The following is a 22,899-nucleotide window of genomic DNA, read 5'->3' as shown; positions in this document are numbered from 1 at the left end:
AATAAATGTTTGTTATTTATCAGGCATTACGAAGCCATGCATTTACAAAGCTTGGAGAAAAGCCTGAATAGTACTTTAAAATAATTTACTGGCAGAATTATTGAAAAGAGACATGAATAAAAGCAAGAAGATGGATTCAATAATATGCCAGCGAGACCTGATGAGGTTTTCAACATACTAAATATGGTGATACAAAGTATGGTTCAAATTTAAGAGACAATTGGGGTATAAAATTGAGATATGAACAAAAGGATATTGAAGCATAAGATAAAGGGCTCAATCTTGATTGCTTTTGAGTTTTTTAGGTTTGTGTACTAAATAAAACAATCATATTCTACATAAAAGTATTTAATATACTGTCAAGTGCTATTTGTATATATTATCATTTCATTTGACTTATTTATGAGGTAATTATTTAAAAAACTAGAGGCCCGGTGCACAAAAATTTGTGCACTCGGGGGCGGGGGGAGGGGGTCCCTCAGCCCGGCCTGTGCCCTCTTGCAGTCTGGGACCCCTCAGGAGATAATGACCTGCTGGCTTAGGCCTGCTCCCGGGTGGCAGAGGGCACACCCAATCCCTAGGTGCAGCCCCTGGTCGGGCTCAGAGCAGGGCCGATTGGGGAGTTGGGGCGCCACCCCCTGTCATGCACAGAGCAGGGCGAATCAGGAGGTTGCAATGCCACCCTTAGTCACGATCAGGGTGGGGCCAATTGGGGGGTTGGGGCACCGCCCCCTGTCACACTCAAGGCAGGGTCGATGGGGAGGTTGCGGCGCCACCCCCTGTCACGCACAGAGCAGGGCCAATCAGGGGGTTGGGGCACTGCCCCCTGTCACGCACAGAGTAGGGCTGATCAGGGGGTTGAGGAGCTCCCCCGTCATGCACAGAGCAGGGTCCATCAGGGGGTTGGGGAGCTCCCCCCTGTCACGCACAGAGTAGGGCCAATAGGGGAGTTAGGGCACCGCCCCCTGTCACACACAGAGCAGGGTGGATCAGGGGGTTGGGGCACCGCCCTCTATCACCCACAGAGCAGGGCCGATCAGGGGGCTGGGGCGCTGCCACTGTCACACTCAGGGCAGGGCCAATGGGGAGGTTATGGCTCTACACTGTCACACACAGAGCAGGGCCTGTGGGGGGTGGGGGGTGGGGTTGGGGCGCTGCACCCTGTCACACACAGAGCAGGGCCAATCAGGGGGTTGGTGTGCTGCACCCTGTCACACACAGAGCAGGGCCCATTGGGGGGGTGGGGGGTGGGGCACTGCACCCTGTCAAACACAGCCACAGGGCAATCAGGGGATTGGGGAGCCCCCCTCTATCAGGCACAGAGCAGGGCTGATCAGGGGGTTGGGGCGCTGCCCCCTGTCACGCTGATCCTGGTGCCCGGAGCCTCGCTGCTCTGCTGATCCCGGTGCCTGGAGGCATATTACCCTTTTACTATATAGAACAGCGGCCTGGTGCATGGGTAGGGGCTGGCTGGTTTGCCCTGAAGGGTGTCCTGGATCAGGGTGGGGGTCCCCACTGGGGTGCCTGGCCAGTCTGGGTGAGGGGCTGAGGGCTGTTTTCCGGAAGCGAGTGACTGAAGCTCCCAACCGCTCCTTGTTTTCTTTTCTTTTTTTTTAATTCTGGGCCAGCTTTAGCTCTGAGGCCTCGCTGCTGAAAACATCGATACAATGTTTCGGTCCTTTCTGGGGTTTTGGTTAGCTTCTTATTTGCAACATAGTACATAGTTGCTTAGAGTTGCAGCTGAGAGGCCGGCAAGTGAGGCGGGGAACGTTGGCGTCCACAGCAAGCAAGCCTCATGCTCACTTCAGTGTCTGGATGCCGGCCGCCATCCTGGCTGACAGTTAATTTGCATATACTCACTGATTAGCCAATGAAAAGGGTAGCGGTCGTACGCTAATTACCATGTTTCTCTTTTATTAGTGTAGATAAGAATCTGGATCAGACAATGCATTTTCTTTTTTATATCTTATTTCTAAAATAGCAAATTCATTCTCATTTTTCAACCTTTTAAAATCAATGATAACATTGTTATTCTAAGATGGAGTTATATAAAGCTTGTTTCAATGCCTTTCACCAGGAATGTTCATGTTATAAGAATTATTAACACTTTCACAATATGTAAAGCCACAGTCTTGAGCCAGAGAACTAGAAGAAAGAAATGAAGAGCAGAAACTTGTGTGTGTGTGATTGTGTGCGTATTTCATTTTTTAAATTTATCTTTATTATTGAAAGTATTACAGATGTCCTTTTTTCCCCCATTGGCCCTTTCTAGCCCACCCACTTCCTCCTCCCCAGGCCTTCACTACACTATTGTCTGTGTCCAACGGTTATGCATATATGCATTCAAGTTCTTTGGTTATTCTCTTCAAACCCACCCACCCATTCCCACCTTTCCATCCGGTTCATCAGACAAGCATTACATGATCTTACTCAAATGTGGAATCTAAAGAACAAAATAAACTGATAAACAAAACAGACCCAGAATCATAGAAACATGGAAGAGCAGAATCTTAAGGATAGTTTGGTTTTAACAATGGGAGGAGAGGCACATGTCAAAGATGATATATATCTAGTGACATCTCACTAATTACTGTAAGAATGTCATATATTATTTTATTTATACTTATAATGAACTATGAATTAGGAGACAGTATTTATTGTTTAGATTTTATAGATGACAATTTAAGGCTTAAGTAACTTACTCAGTTCACTGAATTACTATGATAAAATAACACCAGAAGTGATATCCAGAAGTGTCCCCTTCTGGGTTCTTAACTATTCTTTTTTAAAAAATATATGTATCTATATATTTCAGAGAGGAAGGGAGAAAGAGAGAAAGATAGAAACATCAATGATGAGAGAGAATCATTGATCGGCTGCCTCCTGCGCACCTGCTACTGGGAATCCAGCCAGCAACCCTGGCATATGCCCTGACCGGAAATCCTGGTTCATAGGTCAACACTCAACCACTGAGCAACACTGCCTGGGCTTTTTTTCCTTTATTTATTTTTTAAAATATTTACTACTTTGTAAAAAATAAGACTGAAAAGAAATGACTTGGCAAGCACATAAAGACTAAGGCAAATCCAGTAATAATGAAACAAAAAATATAGAAAATATAGAAACATCCAAACTGAAATGAACTTACTAAGTTAGTTATTTTTCTGTGTGTGTATGTGTGTGTGTGTGTGTTGATGAGAATAGCAAAATTTGATTTTTATTATTAAAAAAAAGACCATGGCATTTGGGGTGTCTACTAAATATTATACTACTGGCTATTTTCCTTTTTGCATATGAATGTGACAATATAGCTCTAGCTATAGACACAATTAAATCATTGTTTATTGGAGACAAAAAGTTATATCACAGTACAAATAAAAACACAAAGAAGGGAAAAGACCAAAGTAATATTAGAGATTATACACATAGTGCAAAAATAAAATATAGAGAAGTCATAAATAGAAAAAGAGCACAGAAGAGAAATATTAATGAAATCCCCCTTTGTATATATTTTTATTTTCTCAGGTTGATTATATGTGAGAAATATTTATACAATTATATACATCCTCCCATATTTATATAAAATATTGTAAAACATATATTAACATACTAGTAAAATATTCTACTATTTAGAAGTAGTACTGTGAAAGGTCAAAAGAATATTGGATTGTTATGTTGTGCAAAAATGTACTTTTGGAAATGCAAATAAATGTGACATAATTGTGTAAAATACTGTAGCTAACTGTGATCAATTTCTGCTGTATCTTGCATGTTATTTTTAAAAGTAACAACAACATTTTGAATAAAAATAAGTAGTTAATTGGAATAGTCTTAGATAATTATTCTATTTTGGGTATTACCACTTGAGGTATGTAATTTAATAATTACAAAACTTACATCAGCATTCTTAAAAATATATCTTGCTAATGTAGTAAATTGATGTGAAAGTCAATCATATTGTTTTAGTGATATTCAGGATATATAAAAGTTCGCATATAATAAATTTAGTTACCCAATATAAAAGTTGCTGATGCAGAGATACACTAAGTGTTCATAGTAATAAAAATCACTATTAGGTAAAGGGTAACAGTAAGCTCTTCTAAAAAATATATGAATTCCTGTTTAGGTTATTCACTCCCTTATATTAAGGAATTTACTACCATGATCGCAATTTATCCTAGCCTGAACTGGAAATCTCTTGCAGAACATTAATGCAGATTTTGTAGCTACCATTTTTCTCTGTGACAGTTTCATGTTCAAAATTGTATGCATGACCCTCTCTGCATATAATTTTATGATTATATTTTAAAATGTAATGACTCCATAATTTTATACCTGAAAAAGTCATCAAAATAAAGCTCTAATTATTTCAATAAACTGAACCATTAATATTAATTATTAAAAAGCTATTTAGATTACATTGAATCAGAAAACCTGGGTTTGAGACTATAAGCATCATTGCAGGTGATCTCATTTTCATTTGCTCTATCAGCACTAAGCTAAGAAAAAATAAAATCTTTCCAAAAATCAAATAATTCCTAATCATTAAAAAATATATAATCTGTAGTATATATAGGGGAGGTCTATTTTCTCTAAGCTTTACAGTTTTGCAGGATGGATATTTCTATTTATAAAACAAGTTGGTCTCTATGTGAATCTACTCTAATTACTGGATGTGGAGTACATCCATAAACACTAGGGTTGAGAAATACCCTAGAAATTCAGATTCATTCATTCAGAAAACATTTATGAAATTTCAACATTAGACTGAAATATGCAGGTCAAAATGATTACTGAAATTCATCTTCCTAAGAGAAATTTCTATATTAAAGACTGTCATTTGCAACAAATGACATGGGTGGATATTGAGACTAAAATGCTAAGTGAAATAAGTTAGACAGAGAAAGTAAAGAACCATATGATTTCACTCATACATGGGATATAAAACTGAAAGCAACAAAGAAACAAAAATCAAACAGCCCTGGTCCATGTGGCTCAGTTGGTTGGGCATTGTCCTGTGCACCAGTAAATTGCAGGGATTCATTTCCTGGTCAGGCAGGGCACATGCCCGCTAGTGAGTTTTTGAAGCATCCTAATAAAGACTAGTCTATAAGAAAAAGGGTCCTGGATTCTAACCCCTAGCTACAATATTAATAATCATTGAAAAGGCAATTAATTTATCTTTACTTCAGACTCATTTTTAAATTAAATTTATTGGAGTAACATTGGTTAATAAGATTATATAGGTTTCAAGTGTAAAATTCTATGATACCCACCTTATAATGTATTGTGTGCCCATCACCCCAAATCGAATCTTTCATCACCATATATTTGATACCTTTTACCCTTGACTATCTATACCCCCACACCATTTTCCTATAGTATGTTTTTTTAAAATTGATTTTTAGAGAGAGAAGAAATGAGAGGGTGAAAGAGGCAGAAACATTGATGTGAAAGCGAATCATCTATCCATTGGCTACCTCCTGCATACCATCTACCAGTGATCCATCCTGTAATCTGGGCATGTGCCCTGCCTGACCAGGAAATGAGTCCTTGCAATTTACTGGTGCACAGGACAATGCCCAACCAACTGAGCCACATGGACCAGGGCTGTTTGATTTTTGTTTGTTTGTTGCTTTTGGTTTTATACCCCATGTATGAGTGAAATCATATGGTTCTTTACTTTCTCTGTCTAACTTATTTCACTTAGCATTTTAGTCTCAATATCCACCCATGTCATTTGTTGCAAATGACAGTCTTTTCTTGTGGCTGAGTAGTATTTCATTGTATATATGTACCAAATCTTTATCCAATCATCTATTGAAGGGCACTCGCTCATTTCCATGTCTTGGTCACCATGACTAATGCAGCAATGATCAGATTTTGATCTTTTAAATGGATTATAAACTTCTGTTATGCTTGCTTCAATGAGCTATGAAGATGGTTAAAATGTTGGAGTATGTACACCAGGTGTTCTGCAAACTTTTAGTAATGTCTTAACTATTTATTTACATTTAACTCTCACGATACGAAACTGAAAAACAGTGCTTCACACATTTTGAAAAGTCTCACAATATCCAAAAAATGCCTCGCACTTAAATACTTTTCCACCAAAGACCAACAAAAGCATTCAAGCTCTAATATAAGTAAACATTCTGCTTAAATCATTCAGTAACTCTGCCAGCTCAGGCAAATGGCTTAATTTTTTTGATTTTATATTGTTCATCTAAAAATAATAAGATCAGTGATTTCTTTTTTATTTGAGAAATTAAGGCTTTTATTTGTAAGAGTTTGTCCTCTAAAAATTTTTGAAATACACATTTCTAAAAAGCAAGTGACTAGTAGTCTCTTTTCTAGAATTAAAATTAATTTAACTTTAATAGATAATTTTTTAAAACATATTTTATCGATTTTTTACAGAAAGGAAGGGAGAGGGACAGAGAGTCAGAAACATCCATCAGCTGCCTTCTACACACCCCCCACTGGGGATGTGCCCGCAACCACAGTACATGCTCCTGACCGGAATCGAACCTGGGACCCCTCAGTCCACAGGCCAACGCTCTATCTACTGAGCCAAACTGGTTAGGGCTTTGGTAGCTAATTTTGTAAACTCTTCTTAAGTAATGCTTTGGCTTTGGAAAACACTTTAGAAATGGGATATTGAGATATTGAAATGTTTGCAAACCAGTCACACATAATAAATGTATTATAGATGTTATAGATAGTGAAAAAATATTCATTAAGAGCTAATTTATTAACATATTAATGGCATAAAAACATTGGCTTTTAAAGGAAATCTATACTTTACCTAGATTTAAATGGCATGATTTTTGGGTTAAAAGGACAATTTTAGTAACCCTATAGATACCGCGTTTTCAGCCTAGTTACTCTTATGAGGATTCTAGTAGCATAACCAATCATCATGGTTTTCTCAGGACTGTCACAGTTTCAGCATTGAAAGTCATAATTGCAAAAAAACTTTCAAACCTAGGCAAATGTGACAGTCAGTCAGCAATGTTCAAAGAACTCTGGTCACACCAGAAATCTCTACCCAAGCAATTAATGATACTCTCTCTTCTGCTTTCTGTCCACATCAGACAGCTCTTTACTTCTAAACCACATGTTGTTGCTCTGAAGAAATATACTTAACATGGAACACTTCTGACCTAGTAAACAATTACAGAGGATTTTGTTGTCTGCATCTCCCTTTCTAAGTTCAGAAATGAAAAAATGTTTCAAAATTGAGAGATCATTAGATATGTAACTCATATTTCTCCTTTTGATGCATTTTCATTCTGTGAAATTTTACTTGATTCTGCTTTCTTCATGTTTTTTTATTTGTTTTTTTGTTTGTTTTGCTTCTTAGGTTTGGTATTTTTTAAGTATACAATACACTCTGATTCTCTCCCATAGGTAAGAGTAGTCCAGAAAGGTTGATCTGTATTGCTTATGTATATTTTATCTCTACTTCTCTAAATGTTCTATACCATCCATTTATTTATTTTTCTTAATTGTTATTGAATTTATTGGGGTGACATCTATACTAATAAAAGGGTAATATGTTAATTAAACTAGATAGACCAGACGTTCTTCTGGATGTTGTTCTGGACAAAGCCACAGTGGCAGGGAGCAGAGGCAGAGGTGGTTAAGGGCGATCAGGCAGGCAGGCAGAGAGGTTAGGGGCAACCAGGCAGGCAGGCAGAGGCGGTTAGGGGCGATCAGGCAGCCAGAGGTGGTTAGGAGTGATCAGGCAGGCAGGGGAGCAGTTAGGGACATCAGGCATGCAGGCAAAGTGGTTAGGCAGCCGTGGGTAAACTACGGCCCGCGGGCCGGATCCGGCCCATTTGAAATGAAAAAAACTAAAAAAAAAAAGACCGTACCCTTTTATGTAATGATTTTTACTTTTAATTTATATTAGTTCACACAAACACTCCATCCATGCTTTTGTTCCGGCCCTCCGGTCCAGTTTAAGAACCCATTGTGGCCCTCGAGTCAAAAAGTTTGCCCACCCCTGGGTTAGGGTGATCAGGCAGGCAGAGGTGGTTAGGGGTGATCAGGCAGGCAGGCAGAGGTGGTTAGGGGCAGTCAGGCAGGCAGGCAGGTGAGCAGTTAGGAGCCAGCAGTACTGGATTGTGAGGGGGATGTTCACAGGATGGGGCCTAAACTGGCAGTCAGACATCCCCTGAAGGGTACGAGATTGTGAGAAGGTACAGGGTGGGCTGAGGGACCCCTCCCTGTACATGAATTTTGTGCACCAGGCCTCTAGTTGGTTAATAAAATAATATAGATTTCAAATTAATATTTTATAATAAATCATTTGTATATTATATTGTTTTCACCACCCAAAGTCAAATCTTCTTCCATCACCATACATTTGACCACCTTTACCTTTTACTATCCCCACCTCCCATCTCTCTGATAATCACCATACTATTGTCTGTGTTTTCTGTTTGTTTGTTTTTCTTTTTTAAATTTATATTTATCATTGAAAGTATTACAGATGTCTCCTTTGTCATTCCCCCCCCCCCCCCCCATTTACCTCCTCTATCCCACTCCCATCCCTCCCAGGCCTTCACCAAACTATTATCTGCGTCCATGTATGCCACCCATTTATTTATTTAACAGTTCATTGAGCATCTGCTATGTGCTTGGCTCTTTATTAGGTGTAGGTATAGAGATGAGATAATAAAATAACCTTACCAATGAGAATACCAATAGGTAAACAAAGAAAGGTAGAATAAATTGTTAAGATACACTCAGGTTATATAGGAAAATGAATAAGAAAGGATTTACATGGAGTAAAGCTTGAGTTTGAGTTATAAAATGAATGCTGTTTAATCAGAAGAGGTTTGTGGAGTACTAATTCTCATCCCTGGTCAGAGAGAATAATATAGGAGAAATATAACATTTTAGTGTGTTCAGGGAAATGCAAGTGGTTTAGAACCAATAGAGAATCAGATAAGGGGAAAGTTAATGCCCAACCAGAAACCAGGCTAGAAATTAGTCATGGGCAAGACTATGAAGACCCAAGACATAGAAAACATTACTCTCTTCTCTGTTTATATATTCACTGTGCTTATCTGCTTATGGTCTTCAAGTTGAACAATTTGAAAAGAAATAACAGAAGAAAGTGATGCATTCCCTTTTCTATCACCACTAAAAATCAGTGAGGATGACACTCACATAGTAGAAAATAGTAAAAACTGCTGGTGGTTGCATTTATCCTTTGAATAACATATGAGTATTTCCAAAATCTTACCTCCATCATAAAATTCATTTAAAAACAAAATAATCCAAAATAAATAACAAAAAGTTCTGCCAAAGACCCTATGTTGGGAGGTTTCCGATGCTCCTTAGATCCTACAAGATTGCACACAACAAAGAACGATAGAATAGAGGAGGGAATAAGAGTGATTAGAGTCTGGGAGGCATCAAAAAGAAAAAGCTGACAAAAAGAGAGTATTACACCAAACAATGCATTTCAGGATGTCTGTGCTTACCACTTCCAAACATGATGTCATCTCTTTCATGATGCAAGCGGTAGGAATGGTAGAAAACACTTAATCACATTATGACTTTAAATATCAGGAAATGAACACTTTTACAACATTGTTGTCTAATCTCCAGACTTTATTAGTGCCTTCAATTGTCTTAATAATTTCATTATTGCAAAAGAAAATCCAGAATTATGTCTTGCATCCAGCTACCATATTTATGAATCTGGCACACTTTCTAAGCCTATTCGTCCTTTTCTTGGGGAGGGAGGTGTCTTCACACAGTTAAACTTTTGAAGAGTTCAGAGTTATTTTGTAAAATATCCCTCAATAGGCTATACCTCACAATTAATTTTGGGGGGGCCTTTTGACAGAAATACTACATAAGGATTGTGTATGTTATATAGGAAGGTACATCTATAGATTTGCTTCATTACTGCTGATAATTGCTAAAAAAAGAATTCAATAAATCAGCAAAATAATTTACCTTTAAATGTATGGCTGGGAAGCTTAAATTTTAGAGTTAATAAAGCTAAATTTGGGTTAATTTTTGTTGTTCTGCATACACAATAAAAAGAAGAGCAACTTACAGGGATTTGTACTTAAACAAAAATGCATTTACAACCATGAAGCAGCACTAGAATGATGTTGAATATTTCCTGAATAAATTTGAAATCCATTGCTACAAATGATATTTGATAAAGTGTCCACTGAGTTTTGACTATTTAAATCCAGTTGCAGCTTTATTATAAACAGCAATCCTAGTTTTGACAGCAATTCTTGTGTAATTATTTATCAAAATACTTAGCATATTTGGAAAAGATTGCAATCTCATGGAGGTCAAGCAATATACTTTATTCACTTTTTGATCAAAGTCTATCTCGACAGGTATCCTTTATAATAAAAGGCTAATATGCAAATTGTCTCCTCGACCAGAAGTTCAACCTGGAATTTGACCAGGAGTTTGACTATAGGGCGGGGCCGGTCAACCAACCTCCCATGTCTCCTCCCCGCAGCCAGCTGGCCCCAATTGGCCTGATCAGGGCAGAAATTCATGCACCAGGCCTTCAGTTTCTAAATAAATGTTTTAGTAGAATTTTGTTATAGTTTAAAAAGATAATCTTGCATTCTAAATGCTCACTACTTCAGATTAAGCATTCTTCTGTTAGTTTTGAGTACCGAGGTTTTACTGTTTGACTAACTCACTAAATAGATATTAACTACCATCTACATTAGTGCTTCTTGAAATACTCATGATAAACACTGTGGACCTGTTCGCTGGCCTCAAATAATGTACAGTTTTGCATGGATTTAATCATCATGATTATTGTATGAATGTACTGGTGAACATAATTTTTAAATCTAATATCCCTTAATGGAAATGTGCTTTTCAACACCAAACTTGCCATAGAATACTTATTAAAAGTATGGGTGTGATCTTAGAATAAAAAGTCTAGTTAGTTTGTGGATCTATGTCTTTCTAGAAATGTTACTCTAAGCACTTCGTATGAACACATAAACTTTGCTTCCTTCATAAACATTATTTTTATGAAGAGTAATGTAAATGAGATAATGTACCAAAATGTAAGGTATACAATTTTAATTCAAAATGGGCAAGTGAAGTGAAATTTATCATTTAAGAATTATATATATTTGCCAAAAGTGTGTTTAGTATTTCAAGCTACCTGGCTTTTATTTTGTACTTTTCATTAATATGAGAGTTGCTTTTCTTTTCCTCAGTTATTCTCTTAAATGTTTATCTTTATTTTATTACTTGGAGTATTTTTATTGTATTTGATATAATGTACCGCTGCTATAATATAGAAGGGTGGAAAGTAAGGGTTACTTACATTCCCAAATATTCTTACACTGTTTATTAAGAACCTAACAAGAGTTTACCGCTACTTAGATAAATTTTATTTCAAATACTGAGTGGGGTTCTTTTCTGCCTTCAAAAATATAATTCATCCTTGAAAATGCCATATCATGTTTGGGACCAGTAATAGCTTAGGATTTAAGTTGCATTTTATTACTCTAATAATTTTCTAAATGGTTTGCAGCCTGTCAAAAGATATACTTATTCTCAGATGAGCACCTAATCCATTATAGTTGACTGTAATTCTGTGTCTATGTGCCCTTGCTTCTCAACCTCCAATATATTTATATAATTTTGGCTGTGTTACAAAGTAATAAAAATAAAGAAGTTGAAGACAGCAAAGCAGCATATAGATCCTTTAAGCATATTATTTTTCCTTGCATGCATAGTTAATCTGCAAATTTAAGTGCACAATTTAAATACTACTCTATTTTTAAATTTACTAATTTTGATATATACAATACTCTGTAAACATTTAGCTGAATAATTTTAAACCCTGATATTAATGAGGTCAGGAACAGCTCCACTATGGCCAATAAATTCCCTTTTATCCTGTAGTATCAGATACTTAAAAAATAGATAAAGCAGCTATCTATTGTATTAATTAAATAATGGATGATTTGTTTTTCATTTTATTTTGTAATTATAGCATTTTTATATCAAATTTAGTTTAGAAAATATAATATTAAAAATGATTAAATATACTTGGTTTGTATCATAAGCTTAATTTGATTCTAATCAAAATCCTATAGGGGGTTTTTAGTACCTGGTAATGCAATTATAAAATGCTACAAGTGATTCAAATAATACACCAGCTTAAGAAAACAAAATATTTTGAGAAGGAGGAATAATGAAATTGCACTACTACATACTTCAAAACATTGTGATGGTTCAATTAAACAGCTCACTTTGTGAGCTAAGGCACAAATGGAAGTACTTTTGAAGGAACAAAATGTTTGGTTCTTTGGTACATATTGCCTTTGGTATTCAGTCAATTTGGTATTCATTTGCTGTAGAATAATAGGTTAAAAATATGTGGAAAATATGGACTATGGACTGTTGTAAAGTTATTCTTACATTATAGGTAATAGTTTTTAAAAAGCAGAAAAATTCCAGACACCACCATTTCTCTCTTCAAGACCAATACCATTAAAATGTCCTAAACAGCTTACTTAACCTAGCTCTTGCCTCCCTCTCCAGATAGATGGCTTGTCTAGCCCTCTTCGTCTCTGCTACACTAGAATTATTTGAAATTCCCATATGCGCTCCTGGCATATTAGGACCACTACGCATTTTCTTTCTTCTGCCTATAATGCTCTCTCCACAAGCCCATATCTATGAATTTGTCAGAGCTCAGCTTAAAGTCTCTTATTCAGCAAAATCATCCCTGCAATCCTAATATGTGTTTGTAGAACACCATTTCATTTCCCATAGGCATCATCATAGTTTTCGGGTATAAATATAGTTTTGTGGCTATTTGATTCTTGCATTGGAATTTATTTTTTTATTAAAATAAAAAAAAATAGAAAATAAAAAAATAATAATAATCTCAACCAAATCTTACTGCTGACAAAGATACCACCTTGCCTGCTTCAGCAAGAGAAGTTGACTTTGGGATTAAAGGAGGAATCTCATCAAAATGATAAAGTCTTGATGATGTTGGAAAAGGAGATGCATGTCCTTGTGCAGGCACTTGGTGCTCAAGACAAGAGCCTCCAGGACCTGGAAGCTGAGCTGGAGAAGATGGAAGCAGAGCTCAGTGCTGTGGTCAGGGAAAAAGATGTCGCTGCCAGTAATGCTACACTGCAAAGGCAGCTTACCGACTCCACCAGGACTCACAGGCAACTAAAGGCTAAGTTTTTTCAAGCTGCAAACCAGAAGAATTCTAAGCCTTGAGTTGCTGAAACTTAGAAAAAAATGAGAAACTAAGATGAGAAGTATGATGGGTAGCCAACAAGGCACGGAGGTGAAACTGCAGGTCACCCAGAAGAATCTCAGAAAGTCTCAGGGGAAGTGGCACAGCTTGCGGGGAAACTCCTATAGAGAAATAACAGATTGACAAAAAATCTGACATAGATAGACTCTTAGAATACACTGAAGAAATAAGTTGTGCCTCAGATCAAAGTAGAAAAATACAAGCTAGATACTGCCCAGTTAGAAGAAATTTTAAGAGAAGAATCATGAAGTTTTAAGCCTTATGCAGTCTCGTGAGGAAAGCATTGTTACATTGTCTAAGCGAGTAAAAGACCTGATGGCTAAATGTCAGCTGCCATAAAGAAAAAGAAGAGCTCATCAACAGCGGCAGAGAACTGGGTGGAAATCTACATTCTGTCATGCAAACCTAAAAAGAGAAGTTTATACTTGAAAAACAACAACATGAAAAGCTACATCAAAAAGAGTTGCAAATTGATTCACTTCTGAAACAGGAGAAGGCATTACCTTCTATTCTTCAGCAGAAGCTATGTTCTTTCAAGAGGAAATGATGAAAGAGAGGAATCTCTTTGAGGAAGAATTAAACAAGCTCTGAATGAGCTAGATAAACTATAGAAAAAAGGAGGGGCAAGCTGAAAAGCGGATTGAACAATTGGGAGAAGAAAGAAAACCTAGGACTGAAGAAGTGAAACGTCTAGAAGAAGATCTGAAGGTGAAAGAACCTGAACACTAGAAAAGTTAATGCTGCTCACACTCAGGCCACCTGCTGTGCAGAAAAGGTGCAATAGTAAGGTGCAGAATTGAAAGGGAGAAGACTACGCCCTCCATCTTACCCTGGATCCTCCATCTTTGGGCAGCCATGTGCTTGGCAAGGCTTCTTCCCAGAAGCCCAAACCTCTGCCAGCCACACCCAGGACTTCTTCAAACTAACCAATGACAATCAAGGGAAGTGCGCGCCATAGATACGGCCACATCCTGCATAACGAGATATCCACTTGCGCCTGGCCAATCAGCAGGGCCCACAGACCTCTCTCCTCCTCTTACTATAAAACCTTTCTCCCCACAGGGCTGGCCCTCTCTCTGCCACTTGCTGCTGTGCCAGTAAGGAGGGTAGGGGAGCCAAGCCTGGGTTTGAATAAAAGACTCTCTGCTTTTGCATCAGACTTGGATGGCTCCCTGGTGGTCTTTTGAGGATCCTGAAATCTGGGCATAACAGAACCTTGGAAATGTCATTTATAGCTCCATTTGAAAGCTATAAAGCATTAACAGCTAGTGAGAGAGATCTTAAGCTAGAGAACTTATCAATTAGGGAAAAAGTGACCAAGGCCAGGAAAAGTGCAGAGCATGTTCAGCATCAGATATTGGAAACTGAGAGTTCAACTCGAGAACTATGCAAGGGTACTTCTAGATCTGCAGACCAGATCAGCTCTTAAAGACGCAGAAATTTAAAAAATCACAGTTTCTTGTCTCCAAAAAATAACTTGATTTGGAGAACCAACTCAAGCAGCAAGGTGAAGACTTTAAGAAGCAGCTGGAAGAGGAAGAAGCAAGAAAAGTTAGAAAAGAAAATACAATGGCAGAATTAACTGAGGAAATGAATAAGGGGTGTCTCCTTTATGAAGAACTATATAATAAAGCCTTTTCAGCCACACCTGGATGCATTTGAAGCAAAGAAAGTCTTTGTTGAATAAACATGGTGCAAATCAGGGACAGCTAAATAACCTAATAGATTAATATGCTTAATTATTCGGTCATCAGAATATAAAACAAAAAATCATGTTGTGAAATTGAAAGAAGAAAATAACCAACTCAAATTAGAGGTGTCAAAACCCCGCTCTAAGCTTGCTATAAAAAAGCAGAGCAAAAGAAAACTTCAAGAGAAGTTGAATGAAGTTCTGGGTATCAAACACTTTGAACTTTCAAAGGCTTTTCTTCATGAAAGTAAAGTTTTGCTCTCAAACCTCATTAAAAGAAGGCAATGAAAAATACTGTTGAGTTCCTGTGGCTCTGAAAAACGAGTTGAAGATTATTGTGTTATTCTTTTTGTTATTATTATGTTTGTAATGAATACTTTTAAATGTATTTAAGATTAACTTCCTATTTTTAGGTATCTGAAAGCAAGTTCAACATTTCTACCAATATGTCTTCTGACATTTTATTTTCTATTGTCAGTACCCTGGTGCTCATTTCATCACTTCATTCTAAACCTTCTATTTGCTTTCCAGCTTTACAAAGTGGCCCATCATTCAGCATTCTTTTAAAAATCACTCTTATATTATTATTCTCCTATTCTAAAACCTTACATGGTTTCAAGATTCTAATCCAATGTTTTTAGCTTGATTCTGGATGGCTTTTCTAATCTGAAACTCTTAAACAAAACACCTGGCTTGTTCTTGCCTCCACTTTGATTCTCCTAAGAATGCCCGCTTGGTTTTACCCATCATCCATTTATGCCATTCAAGCAAGAAGTAAGAGCATGCTTAATGCTATAGTAACCTCTTTATCTCTTATCAGAGTCATCTAGCTCATCAATAATTTGCATATTTCTAGACTATCCCAATCCAACTAAATTTAAATCTGGGTTTTGGCCTGAAAATATGCATTTTAAACAAACTCTTCAGTTACTTATTAGATTCATCAAAGACCTGAGAAGCAGTGCCCTTAACTAACTCTAGAGAATTTTACTTATACTGCTTGACATTGTCCTGCCTACTGGGAATTTGATTAGTACTTCTATAATGTGAAATAAAAATTCCACATTAAGTCATTAACCCAATTATTCAACTTGTATTATATGAAATTACATTAATGCTTCTGCTTAAGGTGTATTTATTACCTGTACCTTCCCGTCTTCTCCAGATTTACAAATGATAGTATACCATTTAGAGAGTCATAATTTTCCATCTAAAATTTCAGATTTACAAAGTTAGTGTGTTTTAAGCCACCTTTTAAAATAATATTTCTCCATTGATGGACCAACAGAGACTATTACAATCAGAATAGTTTTTTCATAATAAATTATTTTATTGAATCTTAAAAAGATAAAATAAGCCCCGCTGGCATGGCTTAATGGTTGAGCATTGACCTATGAACCAGGAGGCCATGGTTGGATTCTGGTCAGGGTACATGCCCAGGTTGCAGGCTCAGGTTGTGGGCTGGGTTCCCAGTAGGGGGTGTTCAGGAGATGCTCTACCGATGAACCTCTCTCATCACTGATGTTTCTATCTCTCTCTCCCTCTCCCTTCCTCTTTGAAATCAATCAAAATATATTTTTTTAAAAGATAAGAAAATAAAGACATTGGGTACCACCTAATTCATACCACTTTGCTATTCAGATACCTTTACTAGAATCATCAAGTTAACCCAGAGCTACAGGATAAAGTTCAAATCTGTTGTCCTGGCAGACATAGTCTTTTAAAACACAGCTACCGCTTAAAACTTATTTCATGTACTTTACTCTCTATAAACCTTCTGCTCCTGCCAAACTGATTTACTCTTTATTTCCCAAAGGCATCCCACATTCTTCTATTTTAACAAGTATATAAAAACCCCCTTTTTCATGTCTTTGCTTTTTTAATTTCTAACTGTGCTTTAAAACCTACTCAGGTCCTTTCAGCTCTAGAAATCTTTACCCAATGGGCATGTTAATTGTCATATATATATATGAATTTACTGCTTACAGTCACTTATAATTTTAAAGTTTATGTGTGTATATGTCTTTTATAATTAGATTTTAGAGTAACATATGGGAAAAAGTCATATTTTACATAAAGTAATATGACTAATAAGAATTCACAAAAAAACATTATTAATTGATAGGGGGGTATAGATGGGAAGAGGTTAACCAAAGAACTTATATACATATATGCATAATACATAGACACAGAAAATGTGTGGTGAAGGCCTAGAGGGGTTTGAGGGGGTACGGACCAGTGGGTTAATGGAAGAAAAAAGGGGGTCATCTATAATATTTCTAACAGTAAAGATAAATTTAAAAAACATTATTGATGGATTGAAGTTAAGGAGCTAAGGATTGATATTAAAAATTATGAAATATAGTCTTGGTACCAATGTGAGTTCAGTGGTTTTATATGATGTCTTAGTCTATCGAATAAAAAATAATATTTCACAATTTTGTTACAATTTTTGAAAGTGTTAATTTTTCTGATTGGTAGCCATTAAACATTCTTATGCAGAGAGTGATCTGATTAAATGAGTTTTTTCAGGATTGAAATTCAGTGATAACATGGATTTATTTAATAATCCAATAATTAAATTTGTTATACTCCAGGCAGAGACTGAACGGTGAGGATGTGGAAGCTTGTGAGAAGGACAGGTTCTCTAAGAATTGATAGTCTTAAAGGTAATTAATTACTTTTCAGAATGTCATGGGGAAAGGCTGTTCAAAGTTGCAGAAATTCTGACAAAAGTTGATAATTATTACACTAAAGTGAAATTACATAGTGAAGATTTAAACTATGGGATGGAGATGAAAAAGTATTACAAAGGAAGATTGGCAGGATTTAAGTACTAATTGCAGAGATTTTTATTCACAGAGGGTTCCACACCATATCTGATTCAAGTTTTCATGAGCTGCTTATTGAAATGTAGATTTCTAGGGCCTATCTTGGGTTTTACTGAACCAGAATTTCCATTGGCAGACAGCAGACATGAAGCAATTTAAGATAGCTATAACATTTTAAACTGAGGATTAGGAACGTAGTATTTAAAGATAAGAAGTTTGATTACCACAAATGTGGGAAATCTGAGTCAAATATCTCACAGATTATAAGAGATGTAGGGCAGTTACTTTTAGTGTGAAAACTTATTTAAACAAATAATTCATTTAAGCTCTATGTAATTTCAATTTATTTTTTACAAATAATTACTTTCCCAGTTCATAGCATTTACATGATTGACTGTCCAATAATATTCATTGATGTAGCATCATACTTAAAGGTTTTATTATCCTCACTTATATTTTTGTAAATGATTGTAATGAACTTCAAGTATTTAATATTCTTCAATTATATAGTTACACATTGCATTGTTTTTCTAAAATTTTCTAATTTTTTAAATATATTTTATTGATTTTTTACAGAGAGGAAGGGAGCGGGATAGAGAGTTAGAAACATTGATGACATAGAAATATCGATCAGCTGCCTCCTGCACACTCCCCATTGGGGATGTGCCTGCAACCAAGGTACATGCCCTTGACCGGAATCAAACCCAGGAACCTTGAGTCTGCAGGCTGATGCTCTATCCACTGAGCCAAACCTGTTAGGGCATAAAATTTTCTAATTTTGATTATTTATAATTTATTTAATTGCTTACAATTTTCTTAAATGTGCATAAAGGATTGTAGAGCCTCAGAATATGTTTTAATGTTGCTGATTCTTTTAAAATAAAATATTTATGCTCAGATAAAGTTACATAATTTTCCCATTTTATTATTTACTAGAAATTCGTGCACGAGAAAGTGTGTCCCTCAGCCCAAACTGCACCCTCTCCAATCTGGGACCCCTCGGACATCCGTCTCACAATCTGGGAGTGCTGGCTCCTAACCACTCACCTGCCTGCCTACCTGATTGCCCCTAACCACTCTGCCTGCCAGCCTGATAGCCCCCTCACCACTCCCCTGCCAGCCTGATTGATGCCTAACTGCTCCCCTGCCAGCAAGATTGTCACCAACTGCCCTCCCCTGCTGGCCCGATCATCCCCAATTGCCTTACCCTGCAGGGCTGAGGGAACTGAGGGACTGAGGCTGGATAAGGCTGGAAGCTGCAGGGACTGGGTGAGGCAGGGATGAGGGGACTGGGGGACTCTGGTTGGATGAGGCAGGGCTGAGGGGACTGGGCACTGCTATCTTGTGATTGTGGGTGCTGCCATCTTGTGGGGGTGTGGCAGTCAATTAGCATATTCCCTCTTTATTGGCTGTTGGTGTTGCCATTTGTGAACGTGTGATGGTCAATTAGCACATTCCCTTTTTATTAGATAGGATTGTGGTGAATATTTACTTTTAAAATATTTTAATAATTACATTTTAGTTTTTTATTCCTGGTTTATAACAGCCAAATTCCAACATTAACTAGTATTATTTTTCAGATAAAGATTGTTTCAAAAATAAATTAATGGACATCTCTAGCAGTTAAAAATGGTCAAAATTCTAATTTTATACTATTATGAATTTTTAGAGTTCTAATAAGGCTTAGAAGATAGGACAATGATATATGAGACATACACATTAAATTCATACATTAATATATATGTATGAGGGCTTGCCATGTGTTTTGGAAATGTACTCAAAAATATTTATGATCCCTGATTTCAAGCAGTTATAGTTTACTAGGAGATATATATATGCAAAGTCAGTGATCTAGCATCTATCTTAAGTGTATCTTTAGCAATGAAATAGGTATATTTTGAAGTTTTATTTGGGCAATATGATATCTTCATTATTATTTTCAATCACCTTTAACTACTGCTGGCCCTTCAAGCAAATAGGAAAATGATATACTTAATTTTTATTCATGAGATTGAGTTCACATTCAATATTTAAATTACAAAGTCAGTCATTTTTATATATTTTTTGAAATAATTTAGATATCTCAGATGTTTTATTAAACAAATTGCAATCATCTCAATGTGGGACACTATCCTATATTTTTCTAGTTAATATTCATTTTTTTTTCTTTTTCTTTTTTTGTTAATTCTCACCTGAGGATATTTTTTTCCATTGGTTTTTAGATAGATTGAAAAGGAAGGGAAGAAACAGAGAGAGAGAGAAACATCGATGTGGAAGACACATTGATTGGTTGCCTTTTGCATGTGCCTGGACCAGAGCCAGGAATTGAGTCTGCAACTGAAGTACCTGCCCTTTACCGTAATCAAACCTGGTACCCTTCAGTCCTCAGGCTGACATTCCAACCACTGAGTCAAACAGGCTAGGGCTCTAGTTGATATTCTTTGTCACTGAATTACAGAAGACATATATGTGGATTTATCATTTTTCTAATATTTTGAGTCTATTTTTTGTCTACCTGCATAACAAGAACATGCATATTAAAGAGTGGGGTGACTAAGAAAGCAATAATGACATTTATTTAATTTGAATTACATAATATATTCTTTATACATCACCTTTAATCTCATTGTGAATTGATTTTTTCATTTGAAGAAGTAATACTTTAAAATTACCATATTTTAAATTCTATATGGATATAATGACATAAGTTTAAATTCAGGATTAAACAATAATCAGTATGCATCCTTTCTAATAAAAGACAAAAAGGGTAATTAACAGTACCTCCACTACGTTTCCCATTGGCTAATTGCGAGATATGCAAATTAACTGCCAACAAAGATGGCGGCTAGCAGCCATGCAGCTGAAGCGAGCAGGAAGTTTGCTTGCTCCAGTGATGGAGGAAGCCAAGGTTCCTGGCCTGCCGTGGCCCAGCTCTGAGCCCGAAAGCAACAATATTTCTATTACAGAAGCTAAACAAACCCAAGATACCTGCTTTCAGCTGGCTGGGGCCTCAGAGCTGGGAGTGCCAGTGATGGCAACAGTGTTTCAATTATAGAAGGTAAATAAATCTCAGAATAAAAAAAAAGGAGAGGCTGGGAGCTTCAGTCGCTGGCGAGCCTGAAAACCACCCTCAGCCCCTCACACAGACTAGCCAGGCACCCAAGTGGGGACCACCCTGAAGGGGGTGTGACCAGCTGCAAACAGCCATCATCCCCTCACCCAGGCTGGCCAGGCACCCAAGTGGGACCCCCACCCTGATCCGGGACACCCTTCAGGGCAAACCAGCTGGCCCCCACCCATGCACCAGGCCTCTATCCTATATAGTAAAAGGGTAATATGCAAACTAACCCTAACAGCAGAACCACTGGAAGTGACTGGTCACTATGACACACACTGACCACCAGGGGGCAGACGCTCAATGCAGGAGCTGCCCTCTGGTGGTCAGTGCACTCCCACATGGGGAGCTCTGCTCAGCCACAAGCCAGGCTGATGGCTGCCAGTACAGTGGTGGTGGTGGGAGCCTCTCATGCCCCCTCAGCAGCGCTAAGGATGTTCGACTGAAGCTTATGCCTGCTCCCCACTGGCAAGTGGACATCCCCCGAGGGTTCCTGGGCTGCCAGAGGGATGTTTGATTGCCAACTTAGGTACAATCCCCCTGGGGGCAGGCCTAAGCCAGCAGGTGGTCATCCCCTGAGGGGTCCCAGACTGCGAGAGGGCACAGGCTGGGCTGAGGGACCCCCCCGCCGAGTGCACAAATTTTTGTGCACCGGGCCTCTAGTATCATTATAATTACTAGAGTCCCGGTGCATGAAATTCATGAACTCAGGGGGGTCCCTCAGCCCAGCCTGCATACTCTTGCAGTGGGCCTAAGCTGGTACTTGGATATCCTTAGTGCTGTCATGGAGGAGGGAGAGGCTCCCAGCACCTTAGCTGTGCTCATCAGCCATGAGCACTGCTTCTGGCTGAGCGGCACTCCCCCTGTGGGAGCGCACTGACCACTAGGGGGCAGCTTCTGCATTTAGCGTCTGCCCCCTGGTGGTCAGTGCATGTCATAGCAACCGATCATTCTGCCGTTGGGCTGAAACTGACTCTCTAACATCCCCCAAGGGGTCCCAGATTGTGAGAGGATACAGGCCAGGCCGAGGGACCCCACAGGTGCACTATTGGGGCCATGGAGGGACATAGTAGTTTGGCCAGCTGGGGAGAGACTTCAGGAGGGCTCCAGGGCATGTCTTGTCCATCACGTTTAGTCCCAATGGCCAGACCCTGGCAGGAAGCTAACCTACCGGTCAGAGCGTCTGCCCCATGGTGGTCAGTGCAAGTCATAGTGACTGGTTGACCAGTCAACTGTATGCCTCCTGGTGGTCAGTGCATGTCATAATGAGCAGTTGAGCAGCTTTAGCATATCATTAGCATATTATGCTTTGATTGGTTGAATGGCTGTCCAGATGACCAGACACTTAGCATATTAGGCTTTTAGTATATAGGATATAACGGAACATTTACAATTTTATATGGTAAAAATCTTGCAGTGCATGTGAACTTGTTTTTCATATTTTGCTTATTCTAAAATGTGTGAAGCCATGAGAGTATTTGCATTTCCTACATGACTTGTATTTGCCAATTATGATGTACTCCTTTGGGTAAGATGAGGATTAAGAGATTTTACAGTCTGAAAAGCCTAAATTAGAGCAATCACACACACCAGGAAGGGGATGAGATTAAAGAAAAGGGAGATTAACTAAACTGCCCATTAGTGTTATAAAAAATTAAGCTATTTTCTTTCTCTTCTTAAATTTATTGGAGGTAATTTAGTTAATAACATTATATAAGTTTCAAGTGTGCATTTCTATGATACATGTTCTGTATATTGTGTGCCCACTGCCCAAAGTCAAATTATCTTCTGTCACCGTATATTTGCCCTCCTTTACTCTTTACTACCCCTACCCTCAAACCTTTGGTCTGGTACCCACCATACTGAGTTTCAGTTTTATAGCCCACACTAGAGGCCCGATGCAAGAAATTAATGCAAAAGCAGGCCTTCCTGCTCCTGGCTGCTGGCACCAGCTTCC

General features: G+C 37.8%; 1 protein-coding gene and 1 pseudogene across 3 annotated transcripts in view; both read left to right on the top strand.

Annotated features, from left to right (window-relative positions):
* Positions 1-22,899, top strand: part of MGAT4C (MGAT4 family member C) — a 740,042-nt gene that overhangs the window by 565,909 nt on the left and 151,234 nt on the right. The window lies entirely within an intron of this gene.
* LOC139005313 (hyaluronan mediated motility receptor pseudogene) lies at positions 12,924-15,297 on the top strand (annotated as a pseudogene).

The sequence above is a fragment of the Myotis yumanensis genome, unplaced genomic scaffold (assembly GCF_028538775.1).
Source record: "Myotis yumanensis isolate MYYU_CA2020_CCGP unplaced genomic scaffold, mMyoYum1.0.hap1 SCAF_3, whole genome shotgun sequence".
In the NCBI taxonomy this organism is placed as follows: domain Eukaryota; kingdom Metazoa; phylum Chordata; class Mammalia; order Chiroptera; family Vespertilionidae; genus Myotis; species Myotis yumanensis.
The sequence above is the reverse complement of the archived record's forward strand: the minus strand, read 5'-3'. Positions and strand labels throughout refer to the sequence as shown.